This window comes from Leiobunum rupestre, chromosome 4 (assembly GCF_980474605.1).
Source record: "Leiobunum rupestre chromosome 4, qqLeiRupe1.1.hap1, whole genome shotgun sequence".
In the NCBI taxonomy this organism is placed as follows: Eukaryota; Metazoa; Arthropoda; class Arachnida; order Opiliones; family Sclerosomatidae; genus Leiobunum; species Leiobunum rupestre.
The window spans coordinates 4,830,581-4,845,191 of record NC_143387.1 but is presented as its reverse complement, the minus strand read 5'-3'; positions in this window follow the sequence as shown (position 1 = coordinate 4,845,191).

Genomic DNA, 14,611 nt, shown 5'->3' with positions numbered 1-14,611 from the left:
TTTCATTCGATAGTCTTAATTTTTTAAGGAATAGTATTAAATGGCTTAGTTTTATTTTGCTTCTGATTTAAAAATTAATTTTATTGTTTTTTTACATTTGTATAAGGAAGGTTATTTAATTTTTTAATAGTTTAGTTCGAAATTTATTTTGTTATATAAAAATTAAATAACTATATAAGTTTTGTAATTTATATGTTAACTGCTAATACTTGCAGAGTTCGTGTTATTACAATCAAATTGTACACTTGTTGCTGGATTTTTCCATTATCTTGTATTTTAATGTTTTGAATAAAATTTTAATATTAAGTTTGGCTTTTTAAATTATTTGTTCAGAATACGATATCCAATGAACGTCCTAGTTTCATCCCTATTGAGCCATGATTGAACCAAATTAAAGGCCTAAAGACATCTCTAGGTTTTATAGAAAGACATCCAGGGGACGACCGCCGTAATCGCCGTTGGACGTCCAAAAACTCGTCCCCGGGACGTACTACGGCTATAGACAAACCGGACATTTGGACGTCCTTTAACGTCCAACCGACGTCAACCCCGGATTTTGGGATGTCCTACGGACGAAGGCAAGATCCGAGTGTGACGTCTATTGGATGTCCATAGGACGTGTTTGTGTTTGCTGGGTAGCTCGCATTGCTCAATCGAAAAAAGATTTCTTACTGGATAGAGAAATTAAATTCAGTATAATTCTTTTGAAATCCCCACAGAAAATGGGAAAAAAAATTTTAGCCTTAAAAAACAGAGATATTATTGATCTTGATGCTTTTTTAAGAACTAAAACCAATTTTTACTATATAAACAACATAGATAATTTATGCGTAGCGAGAGCCCTCACAGTCGGACAAAAACTCTGTCAAATTGCCGAATACAAAAAGAAAAAACTTCCATTAACAAGTGTTCTTAAAGAATATAGAGCCTTAACATTCTTTCGTAGTAGGTTACAAACTAAAGCCGCTAATCAATTGCACGAGGATGTAGGAATTGCACAAGGAGCTGTAGAAATTGGTGATATAGCTAAATTTCAAACATTTTTAGGCCTAAAATATCAGATAATAATGTTTAACGCAACGGCAAATTTTCAAATTAATTTCAAAGGTTTTCCGCCTTCCGAAAACAAAATTCTACTTGTAAAAATTGGCACGCACGTTCATTTAGCTAAAAATCTACATTCCATTTGGGGTGGTGTAGCTTCGTGCTTAGACTGTGAATTTTTTTTATTCCACCGAGCGTAGGCACAAACACCACTACTTTACCGCTCCAAAAATTAAATGTAAAAGGTGTTTAAGTCATAATTTTCACGAAATTTAGAAATTCCTTTAATTCGTTGTAAACTTTGTAATAGATATTTAAAACAAGGTGAATGTTACAATTTTCATTTTAAAAATTTAAATTGCAAGCTTTTCCACAGATGCGAAAAATGCTGTGTTCAGTTTGAAACTTTAAAAACTCACAAATGTGAAACAGCTTGCAACTCTTGTAAAATTGAACATCCTCCTAATCAACATTATGTTAAATAGTCGAACTTTAAAAAGAAACCGCGATCCTATGTATATTTCGATATTGAAACTGTAATCGAACATGATATTCATAAACCTATTTTGTTAGTGGCACAAAGTGAAATCTTAAATCACCCTGTTGAAACCACGGTTTTTGAAGAACAATATTGCGTAAATAACTTTCTCAATTTTTTGTAGACATTCGTTTTGTAGATTCTTTAAATTATATTAGTGCACCACTAAGGCATTTTCCTAAAATGTTTTCTTTACCTTAATCTAAAGGATATTTTCCCTATATTTTTTGGACAAAAGATACTTTAAACTATTCAGGACCAATTCCGGACGAAAAATGTTTTGAACCCAATAAAATGAAAGAGATGGAATACCAAGAATTTAAAAATTGGTATTCACACAAACAGCTCGAACCGGTATATTGTATTAAATCAGAATCCAGGGCGTATTGTCTTTTAGATTGTAATTTATTACGCTTAGCTATGCAGAAATTTTGCGTCTTATATAAAGACCTAATTGAAATTGATATTGGTAATTACGGGCGTATGTCTCTTTCTGGGGCACTTAACAATGTTTTTATCGACAAGTTTTTAGAACCATATACGCTATGTACTATTCCGGCTATCGCTTTGGCAAGTAGACAGAATCAAAGTGAGATTGCCTTAAAATATTTATCTTGGTACGAGAAGGAAAATAATTTAATTTTGCAAACGGTCAGATCCCCGGCCGGGGAACAGGCCGTAGGTCCGTATTTCGTAGATGGTTACTGTGAAAATCCACCCATAGTAATTGATGTAATGGGTGATTTCTGGCACGGTTGTCCAAAACATTTTTCTGGCTCGAGCTTTAATCCAATTATTGGAAAACCATTTAAAGAAATTAGAGAAAGAGAATTAGACCGAAAAGAATTTATTGAAGAAAATTTGCCAAACCACACATATATTCAAATTTTTGAATGTGAGATATTAGACTTGTTGAGAAAAAATACTGAAGCGAAAGCTTTTTTTAATACAATTAAAATTATTCCTAAAATTAACCCTAGAGATTCTTTAGTTGGAGGGCGTGTAGAAACAATTAGGCTGTACCATGAAATAGACCCCTCAATCGGAGAACAAATCCGATATTTTGACTGTTGTAGTCTGTATGTGTATTGCTTACAAAAAAGGAATATGGTTGTAAAAATGTTAAAGTTATCACACACAGCTTTGATTATGCACCTGACGCCTATTTTGGAATAATTAGTTGTCGAATCCTCCCCCCAGAGACCTCTACTTACCCGTTCTTCCTTACCGATTTAATAAGAAACTTTATTATCCTTTATGCGGAAGTTGTGTGATAAATAATGATGAAAAATGTACCCATAGTATTGACGAACGAGCTATAACGGTGGTTTTACCTTCGGTGGAAATCTACTACACAATAAAAGAGTGTAAATACCAGCTGTTAATAATTTTCCAGGTGTACCACTACAGTAATACCACTAATTTGTTCAAACCATATATTGACATTTTTTTTACAGCAAAAGTTAAAAATTCAGGATTTCCGACTAATATTAAAACATATCAAGAGCAAAAAGAGTATTTAGATGCGATATACGAAGTAGATGGAGTAAGATTAGAACCCGAAGAAATTGTTAATAACCCATCCTTAAGAACTTCCGAGAAATTGGCGCAAAATTCATTATATGGAAGAATGGCCTTAAGAATGGATAAATCAACAACTAAAATAATCCATCGCTACTCCCAATTAATCGAAATTGTCGCAGACCAAACAAACAGATTAACAGATTTCCATCTAATCAACAACGACGTTACCATGGTAGGTTATAAAAAAAAGTGAGCTGTCACCCACATTTACAAAAGGTAATGTAATAATTGCTGCCTTTGTCACCAGTTATGGGCGTATTCATCTGCATAAATTAATTAATAAGTTGGGAAAGCGTGTAATTTATTTTGACACGAAGGAGTTAAATTTACACATCTACCAAATGAATGGCTACCCCCCTCGGTGGTAATTTAGGTGAACTTACGTGCGAGACCCCAAATACATATATAACAAAATTCGTGTCCACCGGGCCAAAAAGTTACAGCTTTCAACTTGAAAATAAAAGGGATAACTCTTACCAGGGAGAATTCAGACATTATTCATTTCGCCGCTTTCAAACAGATGATTTTTGTACCAAATACCAAGTTTAAGGTGAAAATTCCTTTTAACGTAATAAAAGATAAGTACAAAATGCTTTTACGAGTTGGCAACTTAAGTAAAGCTTTCAAAAAATCATTTTGTAAACGTGTGTTAAAGGACAAAATCTCTAGTGTACCCTATGGTTATTTAGAATATGAAGATGGCGAATTGTAAAATAAAATTGTCATCTTTTAATTATAAGTCTAAACAACATTTAACAAAAAACCCGCAAAACAGGTTTCATTCAACCACATAGTTATTGTAAATGAAATCTCTTCCGAAAATCGAGTAAATACTTTATTTTTAAACAACCTAAGATTTAAACTTTTAACTTCCAAAAGGGAATTAATGTATAATTTTTTGGTGAAGGAATTATTATGATATATTTTTTATTCAAAAATGTTATTTTTGTATGTTATTATGAAGTTTATATAATTGGTGAAGGAATGATTTTTGATAAGAAACATATTACACTTCAATAAAATAATTTTTAAAATTTAAAATGTGTTTGTTGATTGTTACATATATTCTATAAAACAGTCAATTTACTAACAAACTACGTAGTATGTTGTCTTTGTTTAAACAGTAATGTCTTATATAAAATGTCTTTCACCATTACGAATGATGGTGTCAGCGCCTACTATGTCAGGCAAATCATCATGGACGAACTCACTAATTAGATGGAGGAATAAATTAATCGATAAACCTCCTATTAAAATTATTTATTGTTATTCGGTTTGGCATTCAGGTTACCAGGTTTTATCTTAACTTTTAACCGATATAGAGTTTATTCAAGGACTACCTCCGATGGACAGCAAGTTTTTGGAATCAAATATAAATTCCTTATATATTAAACTTATTATTTACCATGGTGAATATTAGTAGAAATTATGTTTAATTCAGAGAAAACGGCATGGTATTAGAAGATAAAACTTATTTTATACAAGACGTTTCGAGCCGAGGCTCTTCTTCAGTCGTTCGTTAGTTTTAATTTGATTTAAAATTTTAAATCAAATTAAAACTAACGAACGACTGAAGAAGAGCCTCGGCTCGAAACGTCTTGTATAAAATAAGTTTTATCTTCTAATACCATGCCGTTTTCTCTGAATTAAACATAATTTCTATAAATTCCTTACTTATTATTGATGATCTAGCAGATGAACTTTACAAAAATGACCAAATTTTTAAATTTACCGTCGACAGATTTCCTCGAGGCAAACAATCTCGTTTAATCTCTCTTAATATGTCATATCTAAATCTGTTTAAATCTCCTCGAGATTTAAGTCAAATTCAATATCTAGCTAATCAAATATCTCCCAATAATACAAAAATAATTAAAATGGCCTACGATATGGCTACTAGCGAACCTTACAAGTCACGATTTATAGACACATCTGTCACCACTCCAGATAACTTACGATTAAGATCGTACACATTTAATCAAACCGGACCACAAATGGTAGTTTTTTCCAATAATAAATGATTTACTATATTATTATCAACTTAATTAAAGACAATGGCTCCAAAAAAGACAGTACGTAAAAAAAACGAGTCCTATTGCAAATCCCTCTGACAGGTTTAAAACACACTATCCATATTTAAATTTATTGTATAAATCTAAAGGTGGGATACGTAAAAATTTATTAGCTAACAGTTCTCCAACACAATTAAAAGCCTTACAAACCGTTTGCAAAAACTTGAAAGGGGTGGAATTGTATTATCTAAAGCTAAAAAAACAATACGGTTTTTGGCCAGTCCGAAAATTTCACAAAAAAGGAAGCGTGCTTTAATAATTCAGAAAGGCACTGGGTTCTTCATACCGGCCCTCCTAGGATCTATCGTCCCTTTAATTTCTAATTTATTCAATAAAAGATAAAATGAAAAAAATGATTTTATTTCCCGCATCGAGTGTCGGACAAATATCTCAGGAAAATAAACAGCGTGTTTCTCCCCAGGAAACATATTATAACTAATCAGATAATGAGCTGCAAAATATATTATCTTCTAATTTAAACAGCCGCTCCAAATTACGTGAATTTTTAAAAATACTGAGCGAGGCCAGAGAAATGAGGAAGGCAATACCAATACCTAAAGTTGAAATTACCAACTTTCAAGCACCCGTACCTGTTGCCCCATTAAAAATGGGTTTAAATTCCCCGTTCGTCTCGCAAATTTATTCACCCTTCAAGACGCCCGAGGGAGTTAACGCTGGGGAAGCCGCAGAGCTGCGTCTAAATACTATGACACGCATAATGAAAGACTATCTCAGCGAGAGAGAAAACGAACAGACTAGGGGAGAGGCCAAATTCCCGAGTGTCTTAAAGACTGTAGATTCTTGGAAAAGGAAATCATTTACACCGATTGTTAAGCAACAAAAGACAATTACTGATGATAGAATGCCAAAACGATTAAATCAAGAAAATGAAATATTTGAAGAATACTTAGAAAATACAGATATTGGAAGTCGTTTAAGCAAGGAAGATGATTGGGATCTAGAGCTAGGTTCTGAGGAGGGTGCTTTTGGTGGCGTTCTAATATCACCGCAAAAAAATTAAAATTACCATCTCCTTAAAAGTCTCCCAGGCCAAAACGACAAACCAGGCCTCCTCCGCGCTGGCAAGAATAATAAAAATGTGTAACAATAAATATGTATAAAATAAATAAACATTTTTTTTATTCTAAACAAATCGTTTTATTTCGATTCCACTCTTTCATCAAATGAATACATATATTCAACAACGCTAAACTATCATTTCTTTTTAAATTGAAATTATACAATTCGTTAATTATTTTACTGTAAGAAATCCCCATACATCTCGAGGTTAGAAAATAAATTACATGAGGTCCGCAGTTTTGGCTTTTATCTGATTGAAATTTATGAGTATTGTATCGAATACGCTTGCTATATCGCTCTAGCAAAAATCCATAGTCATGTGATCGTCCTAAAGAACAAAAAAGTCCAGAGTGTCGCCCGATTTGTAAACAGCCGTCCAATTAGACCCTGGAAGCGTATCAGGGTCGGTGTTGATTACGAAACAATATGATTTTTTTTAATTGGAGGTTTGGGTAATCTGTTAGCTGGAAATACTCCGATAAATTTATCTCTCGAGCGTGGGTCACACTTAAGTATAGATTGGATTTGATTAGTGTTCATCTTTTACGTCACCGTCAAAATGCATAATTTTTCATATTGATCTTTTGTAAAGTTGATTCCCCTAATAGATGGCTTCAAACTTCCGTCTTCTTTCTTAAAATGTCACACGTCAAAAGTCTCGTTACATTTTACGAGGTACGTGTCTCTTCTTAGATCGTATGCTTTGTCACAAAATCCAATGTCTAGGGTATATTCGGGACTTGGTTTTTTTTATTTCATCGCGGATGACACTATTGTGGCGCTAACACCAAATATTACGATCGCGAGACCCAGGAGAACGTGTACTTTACCCATGTTGAGTAAAGACTGTAGCGCTCTACACTTGAATTCTAACCATTTCTTGAGCGTAAAACCCCCCTTTAATTATATTGCCGGTCAAATCTTTCACAATATACATACAGGGATCTTTCGTAATTACTCTATGAATTTCAAATATTTCGGCTGTAAACGTTCCCCTGTATGCTTTATCAAATGTTGATTTTGCAACGGCTAAGCGAACTTTATCCCCGATTTTTAAAGTTGGCTTCCTAATCATGCTAAGATTGCCATAATGTTTTTTTTCAAATTGCCGATTCATTGTTTTTATTGACCTCTTTAGGGGCGATTCCTGTTGTAGAATGTTTTCGAGCATTATAAGATTTAACAATTAATGGTAGTTTATTAAGATAATGTAAATCGCCGGTCTTGGTAATTATTTTAAAAAATTTTGATTTTACTGTACGAACAAGTCTCTCAATCATAGAGGCCTTTTTCTCGGAATAAACGAGATAGTGGTGAATATTATATTTTTTGAAAAGAGCGCGAAATGGAGCGTTTCTAAATTAAGGGGTACCCGTTTTTTAAAAATATCTTTGAACGCCCTCAAGGTTTTATTTTTATTGGAACAATAACAATGAATTTACTGAAGATATCCTGAACTAATATCGTAAAGCGGTAATTATTATTATAAGTTTGTAAAAGAGGAATGTCTAATAAATCGGCCATAAAGGTGTCGTCAATAGTTGTAACATATAATTTGTTACGTTTAAAATTTAATCTCCTAGCTGTTGATAGTTGAGAAAATTTTTAATTTCTTTTTCCGAAATTTTGGGAAAAGTTTTTCTTAAAGTAAAACTGTTAGAATAGCTGTATGGGTTTTCAACAATGTAATAAACTTTACTTAATTGTCTGTCTGTTTTTGACACCACCATCTTTAAATGTATGTGTAGCAATAATAAAACAGATTATAGTGGAAGTTTTTATTTTAATAAATTAAATCACATTTTAAGTTTGAAACATTTTGTATAATATCAAAATATAATTGACTTTCTACTATTAAGGGGTCAAGGCCAAATTCCTTTTGGAATCTAACAACAATATGATCAAAATTTAATTGTGGAATGGCTAATAATATCATATTTTCCACTCGGTCTTCAAAATTTGTGCTAAATCCTACTTTACAAGAGACATCATGAGTAATCGAAGATTCACAATGCGGATTCTCACAATTCTCGGTAATTTCAAACATTTTATCCGTGAGCTCGTGTACAATTATGTCACGCATAATATTTTTTGTGGACAAAATTAAATTAATCTCCTGATCAGTTGTATGTTTACAATGCTTCAATCTTTTCCACCCTGCTTGGTTGAGAGTAAAACCATAATTTGTTGAATTAAAAAAATAATACAAATGGTTTTTTCCTCTTGCGCAAGCTCGTACATCCACGAGATTTTCCTTTTGTCCCTTGAAACAGTCGATTTTTATTTTTGAACCTTCAAGCGGGAGCCAGGAATGAAAACTAGCAACTTGGTCTTCAAAAAAACCCGTTATTTCTTTTTCAAATGTGAATAGAGATTGCCAGTCTTCCAAACTCAGTTCAAATTCGGCGCAAGTGTCTAGTCTGTAAATTTTGATGGATGGGTTGACATAACCTATCACCGTCACTTCTTGTTTAGGCGAGAGACTGTGAGTTCGAGACATCTTTACCACTACACGAAGCAAGTTTTTTATTCCGTAATATAAGTAACCTGACGCTCTTGGTTAATAACAAATCGGTTTTCGTATTCTCCAACAATAATTATGTTTTGAATATTAGTTAAGGGGGAAGAAAACTTCATTACCATCCGTAAACTACCATTTCGTTGAATTGAGAGATTGTTAGAATTTGCCGAGGAGTCGTAAGTTAAATCAAACGCGAATAATGTATTACCGTTTTTATAATTTTCGTAATCAATACAATTACCACAGTTATTACCGATTAAATCCATTGCCGAGAATAGTGAATAATACGACCTAGTGTAGAGATTTTTATTAAAATCTGGAGTTAGAGCAGTTTCTGGGACATTCTGGTCATCCTAAAGAAAGTTAAATTGAAAGGGGTTTTCTTGACTGGCGCCATTGTAAGCAGAATTGTTTACCATTCCGATTATTACCCGTTTTGGAATTTTACCTGAAAAAATATTCGACTTCACGAAATCGCTCGCGCCTGCTGAAATTGTCAGAGTTTTAACAACAGTTTGTGTTAGATCGTACAATGCTCTCTGTTTCTGCAGTATCGCATTATGTGCCAGCTGGAGATCTGGATTTACGAGAATATGCTTAGCCGTAAGAACCGCGTCCTCGATACATAGTTTATGTTTATTATTAACATCTTCTTGGGAAATAATTATAAATTCATCGGAATTTTTCAAGAGTCGAATTCTTAAATTCACTTTGTTTAAAAGAAATTTGTCTATTTTACAAGAATCAACATGAAGTCTACCCATATATTCACAAAGTTTCGATCCTGCAATATCTTTACTTCTTTTTAAAATTCCATTGTTTTGTTTATCTTTATTAACATCTTCAAACGCTAACGCTGGGTCGCAAAACCCGTCTTCGTAATAGCCTTCCGCGGATTTGTAAGATTGTTTGGCGCCTTTATCAAAATTTAAAACTGTTGCTAAATATGCTTAAAACGGATAGCAGTTGTTGCTAGATTGTACTAAAGTTACATTCATAACTACATCTATTTGGCTAAAAATTGAATGCAGTGGAAGGTTACATAGGGAAACTTTTTTTTCGGCGCCAGATATATCTATTAAAATTCCGTTTTGTTCTTTTTTAACACGAATTCGAATTTTAAGCATTAAGTTCGACATGTCAATATAATAATCTCCCCCGGGGATAGAAAAATCAATCTGTGTAGCATTAGACAAGGGAGCTATATTTAAATAATCTACAAATTTATTCCCCTCAATATTTCCATTAACCAAGGGTTCGTTAAAAAGCTCCAACTCCGAACACATAGAATCAAATTGAGGCATAATGCTTTAGTCAAGAAAATCGGATTTGGTTCTGGGTCGTTTTTGTTTTATTGCGTAATTTTGATTTGCGCTTGTGTCCTCTCCGAACTCCAGAGCCTTTCTGTGTATTTAATATGTTATCACCGAGACTATTTAAAAGATTTGTTTCGGCAATTTTACAAATTTTGTTAACGACTCCTTAAAATTTTGACCCGCAACAACATCGTCCAGTATTCTTTCCCCATAACCAACCCTTGGATACCGAGTGATTTAGCTACGGGTCGAAAAAGAGGTGTTACGAATCTTGCTAAACTTTTAAAAATTGACCCAAATCCACGACCAGCTTGATAATGACTTCCTCGAAAGCCGCGGCCTGTTTGTAGGTAATGGGTATAATATCTTTCCATGATGAGTTTGTTTTAAGTGTACTTTAGACTAAGAATCCAGTCTTTGGAATATTAATTTAACAATAGTCTTTCCTGTCTTATATGGCAGGAGTTCATCGTAATCCGACCTTAAAGAAATTTCTATAGTTTGTATTTGATCGTAGAGAACTGGAAAATAGTCTAAGAAGTGAAATCTTTCAACTAGTGCTCGATTTTTATTTTCGTTTAATTTGATCTTTCTCAGCAGGGGTGTGTTGGTGTGACCTGTAATTACAGGTTGTATAATATTTGTATAGACATAAATTCCAGATATTCCGTGGTTGAGATCTGCGGGGTACATACTAATTTCGTTAAAAAGAGGTCTTTCAATTTTATTGGGGGAAATCCTAACATTTGTCCGAGTTTGGGGTTATCTATTGGAAAGTTTAAAAAACTATTTTCACCCAAACCTTTAACTGAAACTGTCGATTCTGAATTAAAATTAAACTTTAATATAGCCCAGCTCTGTTGTGGTAATGAGTGTTTCATTGCAATTAAAATATCTTCAATAGTAAACGCCACTTGGAATTCGACAATGGAATTTGTCTACAACATTAAGTTTATTATTTTAACTTGTTCGTAATTGTGGAAATCAATATCGCGTTTTTGTCGTCGACTATTCTCAACTCTGTTTAAATCGTTTCGAAAAATTATCTAATTTGAAGAGGGTCTAATGCTTTGCTTTTTTAAACTGAGGAGATATAATCTACTTTGTACTGAATTTGCAAGAGGTCTGCTAGAGGACCGAAAATTTTAATTTCCAACCCACTCATTAACTCGATTTGAAAATAATATTTTCCATTTTCTTTGAAAATAAAAATCCAGCCTTAAGCGAGACATGCGAATCAAAATATCTTTGAAGTTCATTTAAGTTTACAGCGCTCTAATAAATCGCGTATAATTAAGTGTAATGTGAACGGTTGAATTTCATTATTATATTATCTTTCTCCCTCATATCTGCCTGCCTCAAACACAATCGCGTAATTATGCCATTGTATTTGTTTAATAACAGGTTGAGATGGTAGATTAATTGTTATTGGAAGAGAACTTGGCGAATTATTTTCTTCGGAAGGATTTAAAACTTTTGGTTGGTTGACGTCTCCATTAATATTTGGAATTAAAGGTTCTGTTTGTAAAATGTTGTTTGCTTCTGGTTTCAGATTTGGGTTTTCTTCTAAATTTAGTTTTGGTTAAAGTATTGGTTTTTCTTCTTGTTTTACTCCTAGATTTAGTTTCGGTCTCTTGTTAATTTTCTGTTTTTTCCTCCTGGGTTGTGATTGGATTTCTTCCACGGGAATTTGTCGTGGTAAATATTTTTTTGATATTTATTAACAATTAACGCTTTTTTTATTCCTACTTCGATAAAATTTGTTGAGTAAGTTAAAGAAATAGTTTTGGCGTGATTCGAGAGTGGATAATTGAAAGATAATCACTGTCGACAAAATCATTTTCTCGAAATTCCAAAACAGAAGCTAGGGGCGATGCTTGAGGTATTCTTACTTGCACATCTTTTTGTAACTGTATTTTTAATTTTGAACTGTCTTCGTTTTTATCTACTTTTACCGTATTCATATGTATTTTTCCTTTAAGTGTTTGATTGGCCTCAATAGCTTTAGCAAACTCGTTAAGTATATTATTTTGAAGAGATGTTGGAATAGTATTCTTATTTCGATCTAGATCACCCTCGTAACGTTTGGGTGGAATTTCAATTTTAATATAATCCCATTGATTTTCTTTGGGTGAAATAGCATCTGACACGTGCCCTACTTGGAAATGCGAATACTCCTTTGTTATATTTGAATAAATTTCAGGAAGAATTATCTCTGCTAATGCACAAGGCCATTTTTCATTGTTAAAATTTAAAGGTTTTGATAACTGTACTTTAAAGGTAGAAGGCGTGTTTTCCAGGAAAATATCGGGTGATGCGTTAGAAGGTAGAAATACTACGAAACTTGACATCTTTATAAAGACAGTTAAGTTGGGCGACATCTCGTTTTATATTAATAAAAGATTTAGCGTGATAGATCGAAAGGATTGGGAGTTGAACTTGAAACTATTTGATTAACATCCTGCAACGCTACCGATCTACCACGCTAAACCTTAACACGAAAGAGTTAAACTATCTATTTTTACGTAGGAAAAATAAGAACAATATATTTATTAGAAAAACAAATTTATTCACATATTTTCAATCATCTGACAAGTTTTTTCAAGATTTTTCAAAACCTCAATGGGCGGTTCAACTTGATTAAGACTTAAAATTTGATTATTATTACAATATTCTTGAAAAAGATAATAGTTTCCATCTGCTCATCAGACGGCATGACAAAGTCCGGTGGAAATACATCATTTGGTTTCATTGTTGAATTTAAAGTTTCTTCGGACTTAATACCAGTTGTCTTTTTTTACGATGAATTTTCTTTGGAGTTCCATTATCATTAACAAACCCGTCGAACCATTCTTGATTTTTTACGTTAAACTCGTTCAAATAATCAATAATTTGGTCGTCTAATATTTCTTCTTCGCTTGTGTATTTCGGTTGATTTGAATGAAGGCAATCGCAAACATCAATATTAAGCAGTGTTTTATTAGAATAACTAGATGTCAAATGGTTCATCAGATGCATCTTAAAAACTCTTCCTTCAAGAAATAAAGCTTGACAAACCCAGCATTTAACACTAAATTTAAAACTATCTATAAAATCACACGCATGTTTGCGACATGGCTCCTCGTAATAACAAGGGTTCTCGGTAGGCGATTTGCATTTAATTTCTGTTTTCCCCATAAAAAACTTCATTTTTTAACCTTTAAAGAGCTCGACTTTTGAGACGTTTTACGCTTACACATATCCTATGGTTTTTAAATGTCAATAGAGTTATCATTTATAGGAATAGTTTTTATCGACATTTTAGATTCGTTTATTAGTTGTTTAAAGTATTTTGGGTGGGGCCAAAAGTTGCCAAGGCTATAAAACGAAGATCGCGAATCGTTTCCCCATCTCGCAATTAACTAATTAGCATTTTAAATGGCCGAAAAACGAAAAAATGTAACACCAAAAGTGAATAAGCATTAGTAATCGGGGGTCACAATTTACCGTCGATAACTCGGTCCGAGCTTGTCCGATCGTGTCCAAACTTGTTGGTGTGATAGACCGAGGCTTAGGGGTGGTGAACAGTGCTCGAGCGTCGAGGTCATAGATCATCTTCAAGGTCAAATTTGAGATTGAAAACAAAAATATTTTGTTGATTTTTCCAAGGTCAAAAATTGGTTTTGGAAAAAAGAATTGGGGTTGTTATGGCGGCCATCTTGGATTTTACATGTTTAAATTTAGTTGTACTCTACTGCTAGGGACGACAATCATTTTTCTGGCGTGTTTCATTGTTTACTTCCGAATATAGAACCAAGAAGGGTTGAAACGACGGGTAGAAGAAACGAGAAAAATCCGCCCCCAGACTGAACTTAAAATTTCTTTTTACTTTTCCAAGCTACACGCTTACTGGCTAGTTTTCTAACGGTATTTTTATGACGAGATAACCTGGTTTTTTGGGTATTTGATAGTTTTACGTTACCAATTAAAGTGTTATGAAATCATTCACTGATGGCGTCTATGAGGGATTTGTCAGCTTTAGCTAAAATGGCTTTTCGTTTGACGGGTTTGCAACGACCGAGATATCGGAGAGTGTCTCTCTCGATACGTACTCTACGAGACATGATTCATAACTGATTAAAATTACGAAATATTAGTTCTATTTATTTGGGGAGATAGGCATAGCACGTTTCTCCCGGTAAAATATTAGTTAAGACTCTTTGATCTTCGGGACAAGTTTGAGTTAAATTGAATACTAGATAACCGTGAGGTCTTGAAGTCACGTCTTCGTAGGCGTCTACTACAAAACGCCATTTATCAGGGAACATTTGTCTAGCGAGCCACTTGCTGACGATCTCGGGGACTTATAACGCTTAGAGAACGGTGATGGGTCCCTTTCACGAATAAATCGCCAATTTTACCTTTACTCTCGCTTATCTGGTCGTCGATAACTAATAATATAGGATCTTTTCCGTCA